This window comes from Bufo gargarizans, chromosome 4 (genome assembly GCF_014858855.1).
Source record: "Bufo gargarizans isolate SCDJY-AF-19 chromosome 4, ASM1485885v1, whole genome shotgun sequence".
In the NCBI taxonomy this organism is placed as follows: domain Eukaryota; kingdom Metazoa; phylum Chordata; class Amphibia; order Anura; family Bufonidae; genus Bufo; species Bufo gargarizans.
Genome location: NC_058083.1, coordinates 278,495,775 through 278,516,256, shown reverse-complemented (window position 1 = coordinate 278,516,256; position 20,482 = coordinate 278,495,775).

The following is a 20,482-nucleotide window of genomic DNA, read 5'->3' as shown; positions in this document are numbered from 1 at the left end:
AAGAAGAATATATACATGTTCACTGCAGAAAAGGGGCGTAGGACAGGGCATCATTGAGGCCTTTAGGTTGCATTGTATCTAGGGTCTAGGCCTTTACGATTAATCGAAATTATAATCGGATCGCGATTTTTGCGTTTTGCGATATGGCGATTTGAAAGTCATAAAAAGGCTGCAATTATATTACTTACAAGTAATAGCCAGGTGGTACTGACAGGGCTTCTGTAGTGGCGTCAGCAGCACCTACGGTGGCGGCATGGATGCCTGTGACGTCGCCTTGGGCTCCGGCGGCGCCAACGACCGTTTCTGTGGCGGCGGATGATGATTGGAGCAGCAGTCCACCTGACTGCGCTCCTCCAATGTGATTGGCGGCGGCAGCTTACGCATGCTCGCGCGCGCCTAGACCTGGGAGGAAAGCCTCACCCACCCTGCTGAACGGAGCTCCGAGGAAGAAGGACAGGGCGAAGTGAGGACTGAGGAGAAGCCCGGCCAATACAATTGGATGCGCAGCGCACGAAGCAGCAGCAGCAGGTCCTCCACGGTACAACATGGAATGAGGAAGTGATTTAGTCTCTCATTTCATATCCAGTCCCCTTCATTTGATGTTTAGTCAATGAACATGAAAGGGAATGGGAATCATTGGACATTAAATGAGGGGACCAGGCTGGCAAGGGGGGGTTGGCCTACCTGGTGGCTGGCATATGAGAGGGGGAAGGGAACCTACCTGGCTCTGGCTGGCATATGAGGGGGGGGTTAACCTACTGCCTGCTGGCATATGAGAGGGGGAAGGGAACCTACCTGGCTCTGGCTGGCATATGAGGGGGGAGGAGTGGTAAACCTACCTGGCTCTGGCTGGCATATGAGGGGGGATTAACCTACCTGGCTGCTGGCATATGAGGGGGGATTAACCTACCTGGCTGCTGGCATATGAGGGGGGACCTACCTAGCTCTGGTTGGCATATGAGGGGGGTTAACCTAGTACCTGGCTGTTGGCATATGAGGGGGGTTTACCTACCTGGCTGCTGGCATATAAAGAGGGAGGGGGGGTTAACCTACCTGGCTCTGGCTGGCATATGAGGGGGGATTAACCTACCTGGCTGCTGGCATATGAGGGGGGATTAACCTACCTGGCTGCTGGCATATGAGGGGGGGACCTACCTGGCTCTGGTTGGCATATGAGGGGGGGGTTAACCTAGTACCTGGCTGCTGGCATATGAGGGGGGGTTTACTTACCTGGCTGCTGGCATATGAGGGGGGGTGGGAAACCTACCTGGCTCTGACTGGCGGCATATGAGGGGGACATTGCTGGCATATGAGGAGTGGACCTTGCTGGAATCTGAGGGTGGGGGAACTGGCATGGCATTATGAAGGGGGTGGGAATCAGGCTAGGGAGGGGGGGGGGGGTGAGACTGCTAGATTCTTCTCATCCTGTTACCTGGCTGGCGCTGCCTCAAATAGGTAACAACTTGACAGTTTTTCCTTTTTTCAGTGGCACAGAGTAAGAAAACCAGAAGAGCCAAGCAACGCTCCAACCTCAGATTTGTCACCGACACGTGGTTCCCTTTCTTACATTTGTCAAAGAAAAAGGTACTGGTTCCAAATGACCAATTAAGGGCTAGGTTCTTCTTACCCCTGTTTTGCTTAGCTCTGAGTCTCAAGTTCTCAACAATTTTTTACTGTCTCTCTTGTCTGTCTACTAGGTGTCACTGGCAAAACAAGAGTAAAAAAAAAAGGAAGAGCTAAGCGACGCTCCAACCTCAGATTTGTCGACGCGTGGTTCCCTTCCTTAGATTTGTCAAAGAAAAAGGTACTGGTTCCAAATGACCAATTAAGGGCTAGGTTCTTCTTACCCCTGTGTTGCTTAGCTCTCAACATTTTTTTACTGTCTTGTCTGTCTACTAGATGTCACTGGCAAAACAAGAGTAAAAAAAAACGGAAGAGGTAAGCGACGCTCCAACCTCAGATTTGTCAACGACACGTGGTTCCCTTCCTTACATTGGGCATTTGGGCAACAGTGTTTACTCTTTCCAGGTGACAAAACAAGTTATCAAACTGGACAAGCCAAAAGACTCAAGCAGTACAACGGCAGACTTATCATTGTGGTTCCCCTATATTTGGAAAACAAAAAGGTACCAATGCCATAATTATTGGGTAATGTTCTTAACACAATTGCTTGGCTTAGAATCAGATTTTGACAGTTTTAAATTTGTTATAGGTGGCGAAAAAAGAGGAAGAGAACCGTAGAAGACGTGCAAACCACAGATTTATTCACCTACATTTGGCAAGGATTAGGAAACAGGTATTTGTGGTTTGTGCCAATTCAGAATTTCTTATATTCTGTGCTCTTCCCCTCTCAACAGGTCTGTCAGACTCAGTAGTACTGTCTCATTCTTGTTAATATGACTTTAGAATGGCTAAGAATTAGGAATAGTTAATAATCATCATGTTTAACTTTCCTTGCAGTCCACTTGTGCTGCAAAGTGAAGACCAGGCACTGAAAATGGATACAGTTGCCAGCGAGACAGACACAGAATTTTTTTAATTTTGTCCCCCCAAAAAATGCTATCTCTGTTATATGGCGCTATTTTGGCTTTACGAGAACTGACACTGAGCAAAAAGAGGTACACTGCAAAACTTGCAAAGTCAGAGTTGCTACGTCATGTGGCAACACAACAAATTTATACCAGCACCTAAAACAGCATGGAGAAAAGTATAAAGAATGCATGACACTGAAAGGCCAGAGTAAAGACACAGCGGCTGCCGCTCTACAAAACAAAGAACAAGCAAGCCGAACAAGCCAGAGCATAATTACAGATGTATTTGCGAGTATCACGCCATATGCCAAGTCTTCACAGCGACATAAAGAAATCACTGATGCCATAACCCAATGCTTGTCAAGAGACATGATGCCATTATACACAGTTAGCAAAGTGGGATTTCAGAAACTGATCCACACTCTGGACAAGAGGTATCAGCTGCCCTCACGAAACTACTTCTCTCAAACAGCTATCCCCGAGCTTTACAGCAAATGCCGTGATGCAGTTCAACAGGAAATGGCTGGGGTGAAATTCTTTTCCACCACTGCGGACTTGTGGTCAAGCAGAACAACTGAACCATATATTAGTCTAACTGTGCACTTTGTCAATGAGGAGTTTCAACTGAAAAGCCATTGCCTACAAACATCCTATTTTCCTGATGACCACACAGGAGAGAACATAGCCTTGGGCTTGAAGGAGGCATTGGCTGCATGGAACCTCTGTGAAGATCATCAGGTCGCTATCACAACAGACAATGGAACGAATATAGTAAGAGCTGTGGAGCTTAATCAGTGGACAAGATTTCAGTGCTTTGGGTATAGTCTTCATCTGGCCATTGGTAAGTACATTTTTTGTCTTGTTTGTGTTCTCTACTGTTACTGTAACTATTACTGTACTGCCCTGTTTGGAGGACTCTGAGCAGCAATTTATTCATTAGGTTTGGGGTAGCTGTACACAGTAGAACACCGTACCTGTCAGCCGATGAGACCCAGAGCATCAAAGATTGAGTCATCGCTGAGTTGCAGGTGAGTGAAACCGGTCTGCTCAACTGGTTAGAATTTCATGTAACATATTTCTAAAACATGCATTTTTATGTCATTTATTTCAGGAACTTCAGCAGCATCAGCCTGAACCCCAAAGCACTGCAGCGATGGAGGGGGATAGTCATGTGGGAAACCCACCTGCTGCGAAAACCAAGAAGAAAAGTCTTGCAAGTTTTTTCAAGGAATCTACACGTGCAGCAGCACCACTGTCAGGCAACACTGCATTTGATCCCATAGAACAGTTTAGAGAAGCAGTGGCTGCAGAACTCAATATTTACATTAATATGCCACTTATAGATCATGGAGAAGATCCTTTGAAATGGTGGAAGTTTCACAAGATCAACTTCCCTAGGCTATGCAAATTAGCACAAAAATATCTGTGTATCCAAGCAACAAGCTCTGCGTCAGAGAGGGCTTTTAGCAGCAGTGGTAATATTGTATCTAACCATCGGTCCTGTCTGAAACCAGACAAGGTGGATATGCTGGTGTTTTTGTCAAAGAACCTCTCAGCAAGTGTTTCAAAATAGGATTTAGGAAGTACTTATAAAAAAGCTTGTGGATTTAGAAATTCTGCAGGCCCAGAGTACAATTGTTTCAGGGTGCAGGACGGTCCAGGACCAAAAACTGCTTCATTAAAGGGTTTCACTTTATGTCCCCACTCCCCAGGAAGGGATAGTTCTCTTATCTTTGTTTGTTAGGATGAATCATGCTAGACAGATGTCCCGCAGGGTGTGCGCTGTCTGCGGGGAATAGTCTTGTCACATGTCCCCCTCTTGGGGGCGTGTGGCCTTTGTGATCTCCCCGCACCCACCGCACACCTATGCGATTGCATAATGTATGAGCACTTCTTGTTATGATTAGTTTTCTTTTTATGGCACTTTTATGTTTTTGCAACACTCTTACTGTCTTTTGGTTGTTGGCCTACTGGCCTTTTTTTTGCTTTAGACGTGCACTGCGTGGGACGTCGCTGGTACTCCCGCCGGAGTCGCTCGTCTCGCCCATCTGGATATTATATACATTATTTTTTTTTTTATATTTTAAAAAAATAGGAAGAAACTAAGTTGCATCAAGTAGAGTATTACACAAGCATTGAAGAGGAGGACCTTTCATTACCGTAAAAAATCTAAAATATACAGACATGGAGAGCGGTGCCCAGGGATCTCCCTGCACTTACTATTATCTCTGGGCAGTGGACACCACTCCGTTCTCCCGGTATAGGCTCCGGTATCTACAGATTTTAGGCTCAACTGGGAGGAGTCTGCCCTTGTTCTCCCGGGTGTCTCCTTCTCCCACTCTGCCCGGGAGAACAAGGGCAGACTCCTCCCAGTTGAGCCTAAAATCTGAAGAGAATGGAGTCTATACCGGGAGAACGGAGCGGCTCGCCCAGGGATAATAGTAACTAGATCCCTGGGCGCCGCTCTACATGTTGACATACTTAGTTCAGATTTTTTATGGTAGTGAAAGCAAGGTCATCTTTAATGATTGGTGGTTCTCAAATTCTCTGATATAACTGTCCCACAAAAAAGCATATATTACAGAATACAACAGAGAATTTGAAAAACAATCAATCATTAATACTTTTGTAATCCACTATTTGATGCAAGTTTCTAGTTTTAAAATGTGAAAAATAAAAGAGATTTTAAAAAAATAAATTATGTCCCCAACTTTCCGGGGCTTGTGCCTTGTACTAAAACAAAGCTTATGCATACCTCCCTCCCTCGGGCTCTGATATTAGGGTGTCCCATCTGTTGCCAGTCCACTTACTTGGCTTCTCTGGGTTGCAGATTGTAGCAGCTGCAGCTGACCTAGCTCACAATGCCACTCTGCCAAACCACTGACTGTGGTCGCATGTGACACCGCTGTGGCCAGAGATTGGCAGACTGGCACTGTGACCTGTGTCAGCTGCTGATGCTACGATCTGACTGCAATCAAGAGAAGCCAAAGTGCTTGCAGCCTCTGACAGGATTCCCTAATATCAAGGCCCAGCAGGGAGTGAAGGAGGTACATATTACATAGGCTTATATTACTAGCCTGGGCAGTGCGCAGTGGGCACTGGGCACATAACTTTTAGAAAACCATTTTAAGATAATCTTGTATTGCTGCTGCTGAGCTGACTTTGGTGTTCTGTTCAGTGTTTGGAAAATCTTGAACATATGTTCTTATCTATTTTATTTATGTCAGTGCTATTAAGAAAATGGCAAGTTTTGTACTTTTGCACTTGCAGTAATGCAAATATGTTATTTAATTTAGTAAAAGATGTTTTATTTTGAAAAAAACACTGCATTTCAGTTCTTGAGTTAAAAATAAGTTCATTTCAGCATTATCAGTAATTTGTGTGCACTTTTGCCTTGAAAATCCAAGCAAATAGACCTCTAGCACAATTCCCTTTAAATATCGCATCGCATATCGTTATCGCAATTTTTAGGGCCCTAATCGCAATCGCACAAAATTCCAATATCGTGCAGCCCTACTAGGGTCCAAATCCACTTTGTCTCTCGTTGAGCCAGACACTTCATCAGGTTACCTCCTCGCATCCCTAAGTCTATGTGATCTATCCCACAGACTTTCAAAAGTGAGGGGTCGCTGTCATGAAACCTCTTGAAGTGCTTGGCAATGGGTTTGAGGTTAATCACATCAGTGGAGTCTTTTCACTTTACAATATCTCGAACATGTTCACGAACTCGTATCTTTAATTCCCTTAAATTCAACATACATTTTTGGGCATGGGCAAGTAGCATGGTAAATTACCCCCTTAGTGGTACATGAGATGCAATGGGTGATTTTATATGTTTTGGTCTGCATAGAGTTAGTAAACTCAGTCGTCCTCAAAATGTTATCACACTTACCACAAGGAGAACAACCCCATTTTGGCCCCCTAGAGCCCAAAATTGTACCCTGCATTTGGGGGGCATAATAGGATCTTACCAGGTGGTCTCCCAGATTTATTGCTCTCCTAGCCACTACAGATGGATATGGTGGCAGAATCTTATCCAAAATTGGATCCTCCCTCAATATCGGCCAAAATCTCTCCAGTATTTCTTGCATGTGTTGCCACTGCGAGTGGTAATGAGTAATGTATCTTACCGTGTCGGTTGTTTCCTTTTTTGATTTGGGGTGATTATATGCTTTCTTCACTGATCTCTCGCAGTATCCTCTTTCTAAAAACCGTTGTAGTAAAATATTTGACTGGGCCTCAAAGTCTTCATTAGTGGAACACACTCTTCTGATCCTGATAAACTGGAGGTATTGCTTAAATTGTCTGGGGAGGATGAAAGGATGATGCTTGTAAGAGTGCATTGACAGCAGTCTCTTTCCTGTATATATTAGTTTGCACGAGGCCCAAAGAATCGTGTCTAATCAAAACGTCTAGAAATTGTATTTGTTCCTTGTCGTGTTTGAAGGTCAAATGGATGTTATATTTATTATCATTAAGGCCTACCATAAAATGACAGAGTGTGTCAGAGGTGCCCTGCCTTTTAAAAAAAATGTTGTCCATGTACCGGGCCCAAAAAATGACCCAGTCCATCGACGCATGACCATCAGACATGAAAAGCTCCCTCTCCCACAGCCCCAGGAACAGGTTCACATATGAGGGCGCACAAGCCGCCCCCATTGCCGTCCCCTGGAGCTGCAGGTAGAAGGAGCCATTAAAAGTAAAAAAGTTGTGCATAAGGGCAAACTGCAATAGGTCAATGAGGCAGGTAGAAAAACTCTTGTCACCATCAGTCATGGAAAAAAAATAAGAGGCAGCTCGTATCCCATCCTTTGCATGTCACCATCAACATATCAGAATCGAGGTGAATGCCATCAATCTTCTGGAGCAAGCCTGCGGTATCCTGCGTGTATGATGGTAAGCCTTCCACCAAAGGCTTTAAGTTGTAATCTAAAAACTTGCATACATTCTCCAGAAAACGCCCACAACCTGATATGATTGGTCTACCTGATGCTTTTGTAGGACTCTTGTGGATTTTAGGCAAAAGGTATAAGGTAGGTATTGAAGGATGTCGTACAGTTTATGCATCACATAGTTGTCGAGAGATAACATCATCAGTCACTGCTGTCTCTAATAGATTCAATAGTAATTGACTGTAGGAGGAAAGGGGGTTAAAGGTTAACTTTTTGTAACACGCCGTGTCCCTCAGTTGACAATAGGCCTCCGTCTCATACATTTTACGAGGCCAAATAACAATGTTCCCCCCTTATCAGCCGGTTTGAAGATCACGTTCTTCAAGGACCGTAAATTCTTCAAACTTTTGCGTTGGTCAAATGTCAAGTTATCATATACTCTTTTGTCTGTGAGCTGCAAGAGCTCCTTAGATACTGATCTCACAAAGAGATCTACTGCCGGACATAGTGACAGGGAAGGGAATTTATCAGAACGTTTTCTAATAATCATGGGAACCTTACCCGGAGTTGCTCTTCGCTCCTCCAATAAACTCTCCAAGACTTCCAGGGTTTCCTTTTCTATAGGTGAACTTAAAGAATTTTCTTCTTCAGGTTTGAAAAACCACCTCTTTAAAATCAGTGACCGGCCAAATAGATGAAGGTCTTTTACCGCTGTGAAGGTATCAAGAGGTGCAGAAGGTGAGAAGGTAAGTCCAGAGATGTCCACATCGGATAGATGATCGTCAGAAAGGTTAATTACCTTTAAATTTTTGTCCTGATGTGGATCATTTCTCTGTCTCCTCTTATAGGGTTGGGTTCTATGTTCCCACTTCCTCTTATTTTGGTCCCTTCATCTGGTCATCATCCCAGGGCTGGTGTGCCCAACTGCCTAACTACCTGTATTACTTGCTGCAAATAGTGATAAGATGGATGAGGTACGGATAAGTGTGTCAGATCGTTAGACACATCTTTTTATTCTGTGCATCAATAAGATCCCTATTAAATTTCTTGGACTTCAGTTGCTGAATGTCCCTTTCCCACATGTCAAATTGTGCCTCCAATTGAAGGTTAAAGGAGGTCCACTCATCATTCGAGATGCCCGCCTGTAGATAGTTCTGTGTTGTCTCAATTTCTTTGTCCAATGTTAGCAAGGCACTGGCAATTAAGCCAATCAATAGTTCCATACATTTTATTGAGCTATTGGTACAAATCTCCTCCCATTTGTCTATAAATACTTCATCCTCGATCGGAAAGGATGGGAACACCTGAATGCGTAGACCCCTGGGGACTAAACCCCTCTGTACATAATTTTCCAGAGAGGCCTTATTCCACCAGGTTTTTAATTTACGGTAAAGTTGAGACCTCAATGTGCCCTGCAAGACGCCCACATCTCTGCGTGTATTAAAATCAACAGATGAGATGTCATCTTTAAAAACCTCCACAAGACGAGACTGCCAGGTACGTTCTCTTGTTTTGAAGTCCATGGGGCCTGTAACCAAACAAAATCTGTGGATACCACAGTGAATAGACTAATTAGATACAAAATAGGTTACATGAAAGGATGCGTGAAGCTACAATGCGGCATAAGCCCCTTAGCAATAGAGCTAATTCAGGGATAACTGGAAAAACCTATAATTGAACACTGAGAATTGATAAGCTATAAAAATAATGTTTATTGAAGTACATGATTAAAAACATACAATAAAAGATGACAGACAAATAAATCTAAAAAAAAGAAAGGGCCGTACAACCCTGGGAGAATTTGATAAGAGGAGTGACACTCTCTTGCCACTTATATGTGGCTTGCACATGCACTTTATCATGGTATCTGTTGCACTTTATTAACTAGATGTCTACTGAATTGATGACTTTTCCAACTGCTTATTTGCGGTTTGCACTATATATGGCATTTTTTGCTTCCATTGATTAGACATCCATACTTTTTGGATTTATGTAATAGATTCTTGTCTTCAGGCTCTATCTTATGTCACCCCTCTTACCAAATTCTCCCAGGGTTGTACCGCACTTTTTTTTTTATATTGATTTGTCTGTCATCTTTCATTGTATGTTTTTAATCATGTACTTCAATAAACATTATTTTTATAGCTTATCAATTCTCAGTGTTCGATTATAGGTTTTTCCAGTTATCCCTGAGTTAGCTCTGTTGCTGAGGGGCTTATGCCACGTTGTTGCTTCATGCATCCTTTCATGTAACCTATTTTGTATCTAATTAGATAGAGATATAGTATAGTGTAGCCTTTTGCTGCCTGTTTAGTCTGTGAAAAAAAAAGTTTTTGCTATGTTTTAGGGTTTCCTGTGCTAGGATTATTGTCAGCGTCTTTTGTCTGTGAAAAAAAAAAAGTATTTTACTATGTTTTAGTGTTACTATTTTAGGGTTTCATGTGCTAGGGAGGGATTATTGTCAGCGTCTTTTGTCTGTGAAAAAAAAAAAGTATTGTGCTATGTTTTAGTCTTACTATTTTAGGGTTTCATGTGCTAGGGAGGGATTATTGTCAGCGTCTTTTGTTTGTGAATAAAACAAAAAAAAAGTATTTTGCTGTGTTTTAGTTTTAGGGATTATTGTCAGTGTCTTCTGCCTGTGGAAAAAAAAAATGTATTTTGTTGTGTTTTAGTGTTACAGTTTTAGGGTTTCGTGTGCTATGGAGGGATTATTGTCAGCGTCTATTGTCTGTGGGAAAAAAAGGCTTTTCCTGTCTGTTTGTGTCATTGTCTTAGGGTCTCTATTTTATTTCATTTTTGCCCCATTTTCCCCAACCCAATAAAGTAAGCCCAAACTCCATCATTATTCTATTTCTATATATTTTTTCTGGTGTTTAAAAACATTGTGGTCAAATCATGAGTGGATGTGGTCGTGGCGGCAGCAGTGATAGTGGTAGGGGAGTTGGTTCCAGTGCTGGACAGCTGGCAGCATGGGGCTGATCCTCTGCCCACGGAGGGGCAGGCACAGGTGGCAGGGGCGTCCGCCCCATCCGTGATTTTTTTGAGCGTGGCAGCCTCACCATTTCATCTCAGGAAGCAGAGGCAGTTGTGTCATTCGTGACACAAGGCAGTGGCACGGAGTCCTCTGCCCCGGCTATGAGCAGCAGCAGCTCTCTGCCTCTTGCAGGACCAGCCCCCATCCCCCAATACTCGTCCATGATGATGTTTGACAGCAACAGCGAGAGGGACATCTTGGGGGAGGTAATGCAGGAGAGTGAGCTAGAGCTTGGTCCGGATGCTCAGGACCTTTTGGAAGGGATGGAGAAGGAGGAGGGGGTACCGCCCGTCAGTACCCCAGTGACATCCCTTCCAACAGGTGCGGGTGGTTTTAGCCACAGAACCCCCGCACCTAGTCAGACCCAGGCGTCAGAGAGGGGACAGCGGAGCCAGGTCAGGGGCTCAACGTCTGCTGTTCCCCTCAGTCAACCACTGGTCGTCCTTGGGTCTGACATTACAGTGGATGAACTGGAGGGTGACATAGAATGGGTGCCACCTCCCTTGACAGTTGACAGCAGCACTGATGAGGAAGGTAGGCACCCAAGGCTGTGCGCCAGGTCACCAGGGAGCCCAGTGGCAGGGGCTCCACTGGTAATGGCAGAAGCAACAACAGCAGGTGCCGGCTCCACCTGTGCACACTGAGCCCGAACAGGCGCAAGCCAGCACCACCCCATCTGACAGGAGGTCGGTGCATAAGTTGCCTGTTTGGGCTTACTTCACCCAGGCAGTAGACAATCAGGCAATTGCCATCTGTCAGCTATGCCATGCCAGGGTGAGGAGAGGGAGGTCTGTTGCTCAGCTGGGTACCACTGCCCTTACCCAGCACCTGAGAGTCAACCACTGGCGGGAGTGGGACCAGATGCAGGGTGTTCGCAGAAGCGCCAGCAGCAGTGCGCAGCGGACAGCGGCTCCTGCCACTGTCCTGCAGCCACCCCACCTCCACTCCGCCACTCCCTCTCCTAGAGGTACTGGTAGCGACAGCCAGACTTCTGCCTCCTCTGCACCCTCATTTATCGCCTCCACTGCCGTCCGTCGGCAGCTGTCGGTTACCAACGAATTAGAACGCACCACGGCCTACACCCTGGGGGACCGACAGGTGCGTTCACTCAATGGGCTCCTTGCAAGGGTTACCCAACATCTGCTGCACAATATTGTGGACTGCAATCCATTTTGGCAGCTGTTGAAGCAGGCCCAACCCAGATGGTGTGTCCCCAGCTGCCATTTTTTTGTCAGGACCGGCATCCCTGCCCTACACGAGCACATTGTATCACTGTCACTGGATCACGCTGTCAGCAATAGGGTGCACCTGACAATGGATGCCTGGATCAGCAGACATGGGCAGGGACGATACATCAGTTTTTCAGCCTATTGGGTGTCCCTCTGATGGCGCTGGAGAGGGATCATCAGATGTGGCGGCATCTCAGTTTGTGGTGGCGCCTCAGGGTGTCCAGGGGAGAACTGCTGCTCTCCCTAAACCCATTGTCTCCACCGATGTTGAGCCCCCCAGCAAGCGTCCTTGTAGCTACACAAGTGTGGGGCACATCCGCTGCCAGGCAATGCTCCAGCTTATGGGAACAGAGACACACTGGACCTCATGTTCTGGTCCCCCTCCAGGCTCAGGTCTACAAGTGGCTGACACGCCGAAGGCTCCAGGCAGGTATGGTTGTCTGTGACAATGGCAGCAACCTCCTCACCGCCCTCCATGCTGGCAGTCTAACACACGTGCCCTGCATGGCACATGTCCCCAACCTTGTGGTACAGAAGTTCCTGCGCACATACCGAAATAATTTTTTGAGGTGTTCTCTGACGTCAAGGAGTCTGGGCCTGGTCAGGAGGGAGAGCCAGTGCTGGGGGCACCGTTAGTCCGGGGTGGGGCGACTCCCACAGGGAGCAGCAGCATCTGGAGGACCAAGATGTCATGGTCCCAGGCAGCCAAGAAGAGTCACAGCGGGCTGTCCTCTTTCCCATGGCTGTCCACATGCTGCAATGCCTCCGGAGGGACCCCCAAATGATGAAAATTAAGGAGAGGGATGATTTTGGTTGGCCACCATTTTAGACCCTCGTTGCAAGGTGAAACTGGAGCAGTTCATCCCAGCCAGCCGGAAGGATGCTCGTATGCAAAACCTGCGGGCCTGTCTGCTCCTCCGGCTGGAGCTGGCAAACCCTCTGCCTCACATTCCAGTTCTCCTCACTCATCTCACCCAGCAGGTGGCTGGCCCAAGCAGCTCATCCGAGTAGGTGATCTTATGGGTGAGATTAGGTTGTTCTATCAGTCTGCACAATTCAGTAGCAGCAGCAGTAGTCACCACCAGTGCCTGGCTCACATGGTCTCAGACTACATAGGGTCTGTCGGTGCTTCCGACAGCATGAGCACCGACGACCCCATGGAGTACTGGGTTTCCAGGCTGGACACCTGCTGTGAGCTTGTTCAGTATGCGCTGAAAGTACTGCCCCCCCCCCCCCTAGCGTACTGTCTGAGTGGAAATTCAGCGTGGCAGGTGGGGTGGTCATCGACAAGCGGACCTGTCTGTCCACAGACTCCGTGGATAGACTGACATGCTGATGGCCGGAGCCCATCGTGTGTGCGGCGCTGATCATGTATGGGTCATGCTATCAGCGGTAACCATGCCTCTGCACAGACAAAAGGAGGATGTTAAATCACGCCAGTCCTGCTGCCCTCTGGTTGGAGAAATCAGCACATGGTACGGCAGACTATGTCACTGCAGTGATCTTCTCCTGACTAGGGATGAGCGAACTCGAACTGTATAGTTCGGGTTCGTACCGAATTTTGGGGTGTCCGTGACACGGACCCGAACCCGGACATTTTCGTAAAAGTCCGGGTTCGGGTTCGGTGTTCGTCGCTTTCTTCGCGCTTTTGTGACGCTTTCTTGGCGCTTTTTGAAAGGCTGCAAAGCAGCCAATCAACAAGCGTCATACTACTTGCCCCAAGAGGCCCTCACAGCCATGCCTACTATTGGCATGGCTGTGATTGGCCAGAGCACCATGTGACCCAGCCTCTATTTAAGCTGGAGTCACATAGCGCCGCCCGTCACTCTGCTCTGATTAGCGTAGGGAGAGGTTGCGGCTGCGACAGTAGGGCGAGATTAGGCAGATTAACTCCTCCAAAGGACTTGATTAATCGATCGATCTGCAGCTGTGCATCATTGAGCTGCTGAAATTCAATTGCTCACTGTTTTTAGGCTGCCCAGACCGTTTGTCAGTCACTTTTTTCTGGGGTGATCGGCGGCCATTTTGTGTCTTGTGCGGTGCTGCGACCAAGTGCATCCAAGCTGCGACCAAGTGCATTTAACCCTCAATGGTGTGGTTGTTTTTTGGCTAAAGCCTACATCAGGGTGAAGCTGTCACACCAAGTGCATTTAACCAGCAATAGTCTGTTTATTTTTTGGCCATATACTACATCAGGGGAAAGCTGCGCCTGTCACCAAGTGCATTTAACCCTCAATGGTGTGGTTGTTTTTTGGCTAAAGCCTACATCAGGGTGAAGCTGTCACACCAAGTGCATTTAACCAGCAATAGTCTGTTAATTTTTTGGCCATATACTAAATCAGGGGCAAGCTGCACCCGTCACCAAGTGCATTTAACCCTCAGTAGTGTGGTTGGTCAAGCTGTCACACCAAGTGCATTTAACCAGCAATAGTCTGTTCATTTTTTGGCCATATACTACATCAGGGGCAAGCTGCGCCCGTCACCAAGTGCATTTAACCCTCAGTAGTGTGGTTGGTCAAGCTGTCACACCAAGTGCATTTAACCAGCAATAGTCTGTTCATTTTTTGGCCATATACTACATCAGGGGCAAGCTGCGCCCGTCACCAAGTGCATTTAACCCTCAGTAGTGTGGTTGGTCAAGCTGTCACACCAAGTGCATTTAACCAGCAATAGTCTGTTCATTTTTTGGCCATATACTACATCAGAGGCAAGCTGCGCCCGTCACCAAGTGCATTTACCCCTCAGTAGTGTGGTTGGTCAAGCTGTCACACCAAGTGCATTTAACCAGCAATAGTGTGGTTATTTTTTGGCCATATCCCAGTCTAATTCTGTCACTAAATCCATACCGGTCACCCAGCGCCTAAATACTAGGCCTCAAATTTATATCCCGCTAAATCTGTCGTTACCGCTGTACTGTTGTGGCTGGGCAAGTTATTTAGTGTCCGTCAAAGCAAATTTTTTGTTCAGGGTTGAAATACAATTCCCAATTTAGCAATTTCATAATTTAGTGGTTTCTGCTATATCAGAGCTATTTGAAATCTATCCCTAAAAGGGTATATAATATTCAAGGTGCACATAGGGTCATTTAGAATAACTTCACACACACGCTACTGTGCATTTCCAAGTCTAATTCTGTTAGTAAATCCATACCGGTCACCCAGCGCCTAAATACTAGGCCTCAAATTTATATCCCGCTAAATCTGTCGTTACCGCTGTCCTGTTGTGGATGGGCAAGTTATTTAGTGTCCGTCAAAGCACATTTTTTGTTCAGGGTTGAAATACAATTCCCAATTTAGCAATTTCATAATTTAGTGGTTTCTGCTATATCAGAGCTATTTGAAATATATCCCTAAAAGGGTATATAATATTCAAGGTGCACATAGGGTCATTCAGAATAACTTCACACACACGCTACTGTGCATTTCCAAGTCTAATTCTGTCACTAAATCCATACCGGTCACCCAGCGCCTAAATACTAGGCCTCAAATTTATATTCAGCTGAATTTGAATACAATACATTGGGCCAAATATTATTTTTGTTGTTGTGGTGAACCATAACAATGAGGAAAACATCTAGTAAGGGACGCGGACGTGGACATGGTCGTGGTGGTGTTAGTGGACCCTCTGGTGCTGGGAGAGGACGTGGCCGTTCTGCCACATCCACACGTCCTAGTGTACCAACTACCTCAGGTCCCAGTAGCCGCCAGAATTTACAGTGATATATGGTGGGGCCCAATGCCGTTCTAAGGATGGTAAGGCCTGAGCAGGTACAGGCATTAGTCAATTGGGTGGCCGACAGTGGATCCAGCACGTTCACATTATCTCCCACCCAGTCTTCTGCAGAAAGCGCACAGATGGCGCCTGAAAACCAAGCCCATCAGTCTGTCACATCACCCCCATGAATATCAGGGAAACTGTCGGAGCCTCAAGTTATGCAGCAGTCTCTTATGCTGTTTGAAGACTCTGCTGGCAGGGTTTCCCAAGGGCATCCACCTAGCCCTTCCCCAGCGGTGGAAGACATAGACTGCACTGACGCACAACCACTTATGTTTCCTGATGATGAGGACATGGGAATACCACCTCAGCATGTCTCTGATGATGACGAAACACAGGTGCCAACTGCTGCGTCTTTCTGCAGTGTGCAGACTGAACAGGAGGTCAGGGATCAAGACTGGGTGGAAGACGATGCAGGGGACGATGAGGTCCTAGACCCCACATGGAATGAAGGTCGTGCCACTGACTTTCACAGTTCGGAGGAAGAGGCAGTGGTGAGACCGAGCCAACAGCGTAGCAAAAGAGGGAGCAGTGGGCAAAAGCAGAACACCCGCCGCCAAGAGACTCCGCCTGCTACTGACCGCCGCCATCTGGGACCGAGCACCCCAAAGGCAGCTTCAAGGAGTTCCCTGGCATGGCACTTCTTCAAACAATGTGCTGACGACAAGACCCGAGTGGTTTGCACGCTGTGCCATCAGAGCCTGAAGCGAGGCATTAACGTTCTGAACCTGAGCACAACCTGCATGACCAGGCACCTGCATGCAAAGCATGAACTGCAGTGGAGTAAACACCTTAAAACCAAGGAAGTCACTCAGGCTCCCCCTGCTACCTCTTCTGCTGCTGCCGCCTCGGCCTCTTCTGCTGCTGCCGCCTCGGTCTCTTCCTCCGCCTCTGGAGGAACGTTGGCACCTGCCGCCCAGCAAACAGGGGATGTACCACCAACACCACCACCACCACCTCCGTCACCAAGCGTCTCAACCATGTCACACGCCAGCGTTCAGCTCTCCATCTCACAAACATTTGAGAGAAAGCGTAAATTCCCACCTAGCCACCCTCGATCCCTGGCCCTGAATGCCAGCATTTCTAAACTACTGGCCTATGAAATGCTGTCATTTAGGCTGGTGGACACAGACAGCTTCAAACAGCTCATGTCGCTTGCTGTCCCACAGTATGTTGTTCCCAGCCGCCACTACTTCTCCAAGAGAGCCGTGCCTTCCCTGCACAACCAAGTATCCGATAAAATCAAGTGTGCACTGCGCAACGCCATCTGTAGCAAGGTCCACCTAACCACAGATACGTGGACCAGTAAGCACGGCCAGGGACGCTATATCTCCCTAACTGCACACTGGGTAAATGTAGTGGCAGCTGGGCCCCAGGCGGAGAGCTGTTTGGCGCACGTCCTTCCGCCGCCAAGGATCGCAGGGCAACATTCTTTGCCTCCTGTTGCCACCTCCTCCTTCTCGGCTTCCTCCTCCTCTTCTTCCACCTGCTCATCCAGTCAGCCACACACCTTCACCACCAACTTCAGCACAGCCCGGGGTAAACGTCAGCAGGCCATTCTGAAACTCATATGTTTAGGGGACAGGCCCCAAACCGCACAGGAGTTGTGGCGGGGTATAGAACAACAGACCGACGAGTGGTTGCTGCCGGTGAGCCTCAAGCCCGGCCTGGTGGTGTGTGATAATGGGCGAAATCTCGTTGCAGCTCTGGGACTAGCCAATTTGACGCACATCCCTTGCTTGGCGCATGTGCTGAATTTGGTGGTGCAGAAGTTCATTCACAACTACCCCGACATGTCAGAGCTGCTGCATAAAGTGCGGGCCGTCTGTTCGCGCTTCCGGCGTTCACATCCTGCTGCTGCTCGCCTGTCTGCGCTACAGCGTAACTTCGGCCTTCCCGCTCACCGCCTCATATGCGACGTGCCCACCAGGTGGAACTCCACCTTGCACATGCTGGACAGACTGTGCGAGCAGCAGCAGGCCATAGTGGAGTTTCAGCTGCAGCACGCACGGGTCAGTCGCACTACAGAACAGCACCACTTCACCACCAATGACTGGGCCTCCATGCGAGACCTGTGTGCCCTGTTGCGCTGTTTCGAGTACTCCACCAACATGGCCAGTGGCGATGACGCCGTTATCAGCGTTACAATACCACTTCTATGTCTCCTTGAGAAAACACTTAGGGCGATGATGGAAGAGGAGGTGGCCCAGGAGGAGGAGGAGGAGGAAGAGGGGTCATTTTTAGCACTTTCAGGCCAGTCTCTTCGAAGTGACTCAGAGGGAGGTTTTTGGCAACAGCAGAGGCCAGGTACAAATGTGGCCAGCCAGGGCCCACTACTGGAGGACGAGGATGAGGAGGAGGTGGAGGAGGATGAGGATGAAGCATGGTCACAGCGGGGTGGCACCCAACGCAGCTCGGGTCCATCACTGGTGCGTGGCTGGGGGGAAAGGCAGGACGATGACGATACGCCTCCCACAGAGGACCGCTTGTCCTTACCCCTGGGCGGCCTGGCACACATGAGCGACTACATGCTGAAGTGCCTGCGCAACGACAGCAGAGTTGCCCACATTTTAACCTGTGCGGACTACTGGGTTGCCACCCTGCTGGATCCACGCTACAAAGACAATGTGCCCACCTTACTTCCTGCACTGGAGCGTGATAGGAAGATGCGCGAGTACAAGCGCACGTTGGTAGACGCGCTACTGAGAGCATTCCCAAATGTCACAGGGGAACAAGTGGAAGCCCAAGGCCAAGGCAGAGGAGGAGCAAGAGGTCACCAAGGCAGCTGTGTCACGGCCAGCTCCTCTGAGGGCAGGGTTAGCATGGCAGAGATGTGGAAAACACGCCACAGCTAACTGCACCACCACCTGATACGCAACGTGTTAGCAGGAGGCAACATTTCACTAACATGGTGGAACAGTACGTGTGCACACCCCTCCACGTACTGACTGATGGTTCGGCCCCATTCAACTTCTGGGTCTCTAAATTGTCCACGTGGCCAGAGCTAGCCTTTTATGCCTTGGAGGTGCTGGCCTGCCCGGCAGCCAGCGTTTTGTCTGAACGTGTATTCAGCACGGCAGGGGGCGTCATTACAGACAAACGCAGCCGCCTGTCTACAGCCAATGTGGACAAGCTGACGTTCATAAAAATGAACCAGGCATGGATCCCACAGGACCTGTCCGTCCCTTGTCCAGATTAGACATTAACTACCTCCCCATAACCATATATTATTGGACTCCAGGGCTCTTCCTCATTCAATCCTATTTTTATTTTCATTTTACCATTATATTGCGAGGCTACCCAAAGTTGAATGAACCTCTCCTCTGTCTGGGTGCCAGGGCCTAAATATATGCCAATGGACTGTTCCAATGTTGGGTGACGTGAAGCCTGATTCTCTGCTATGACATGCAGACTAATTCTCTGCTGACATGAAGCCAGATCCTCTGTTACGGGACCTCTCTCCTCTGCCTGGGTGCTGGGCCTAAATATCTGACAATGGACTGTTGAAGTGGTGGCTGATGTGAAGCCTGATTCTCTGCTATGACATGAAGACTGATTCTCTGCTGACATGAAGCCAGATTGTCTGTTACGGGACCTCTCTCCTCTGCCTGGGTACTGGGCCTAAATTTATGAAAATGGACTGTTGCAGTGGTGGGTGACGTGAAGCCTGATTCTCTGCTATGATATGAATTCAAAGGAAAATATTGCATTTTGTATGCATGGGAGCTCATTCCTGCTCTAAATGAATAACCTGCTGCTGTCAAAGGTGTCTAAGTTTATTTTTGGTGTTGCCCCAGTCTGGTGGGGGCCCATTAATGGAAACACATTCCTGCTGCAAATAACCTGTTGCTGTCTGTTCCTGCTGAGTTAGGCCAAGCTATGTGTAGACCTTAGACTTGACCATTACTATGTACCTGCTGCTGCTGTCTGTCCTGATCATGCTGAATTATGCGTAGGCCTTATAATCCACTGTTACCTTTACCTGCTGCTGCTGCAATCTGTCCTTATCTTGATGAGTTACATGTCGGCCTTATACTACAGCGTTACCATTTCTCTGCTGCTGTCTGTTCTATTCCTGCTGAGTTAGGCCCAGCTATGTGTATGACGTATACTACAGCATTACCATTTCCTAGCTGCTGCTGTCTGTCCTGATTTTGCTGAGTTAGGCCTAGCTATGTGTATGCCTTATACTACAGCATTACCATTTTACCGGCTGTTATCTGTTCTGTTCCTGCGGAGTTAGGCCCAGCTATGTATATGCCTTATACTACAGCGCTACCATTTACCAGCTGCTGCTGTCTGTCCTGATATTGCTGAGTATATAATAAAATCTTGTTTTTGTCTTGTCATATTTGTGAGCCATATTTGTTTTACTTTTCGGGCGATTGTTTTATGTGAGGGCTCATTTCTTGCAGGATGAGATGACGGTTTGATTGGTACCATTTTGGGGTACGTACGACTTTTTGATGTTACAAAATGGCTGTTTTGGCACCATTTTTTTAATTTTTTTATGGCGTGCACCTGATGGGGTGGATCATGTGATCATATTTTTAAAGAGCCGGTCAATATGGATGCGGTGATACCTATACAGGTATGTCTATTTTTTTCCTATTGTTTTACAATTTTATATTACTAAATTAAGGGAAAAGGGCACCCTTTTTTCTTGGAACTTTTCTTTTTACATTTTTTTACTTTTTATTTTTGTCCCACAGTGGGACTTTCAATTTTTTGGGGTCTGATCCCCTCTACAATGCATTACAATACCCAAGCCTCACACGCTTCCATAGAAGGCAAGCATCAAGATGCCTTCCCAGCCATCGGGTCCCCGTCATCACAGCATGGAGACCCATTGGGGACAGGAAGGTAGCCCCCTGCCTTCATAAACCCTGTACATTCCGCGGTCAGGGCTGACCGGGGAATACAGGGGTTAATGTATCGGCATAGGTGTATTCACCAATGTTGGCGTATACAGCAGGGGCTTGACAGTAAAGCGCATCCCGTACATGTACAGCGCTGGTCGTC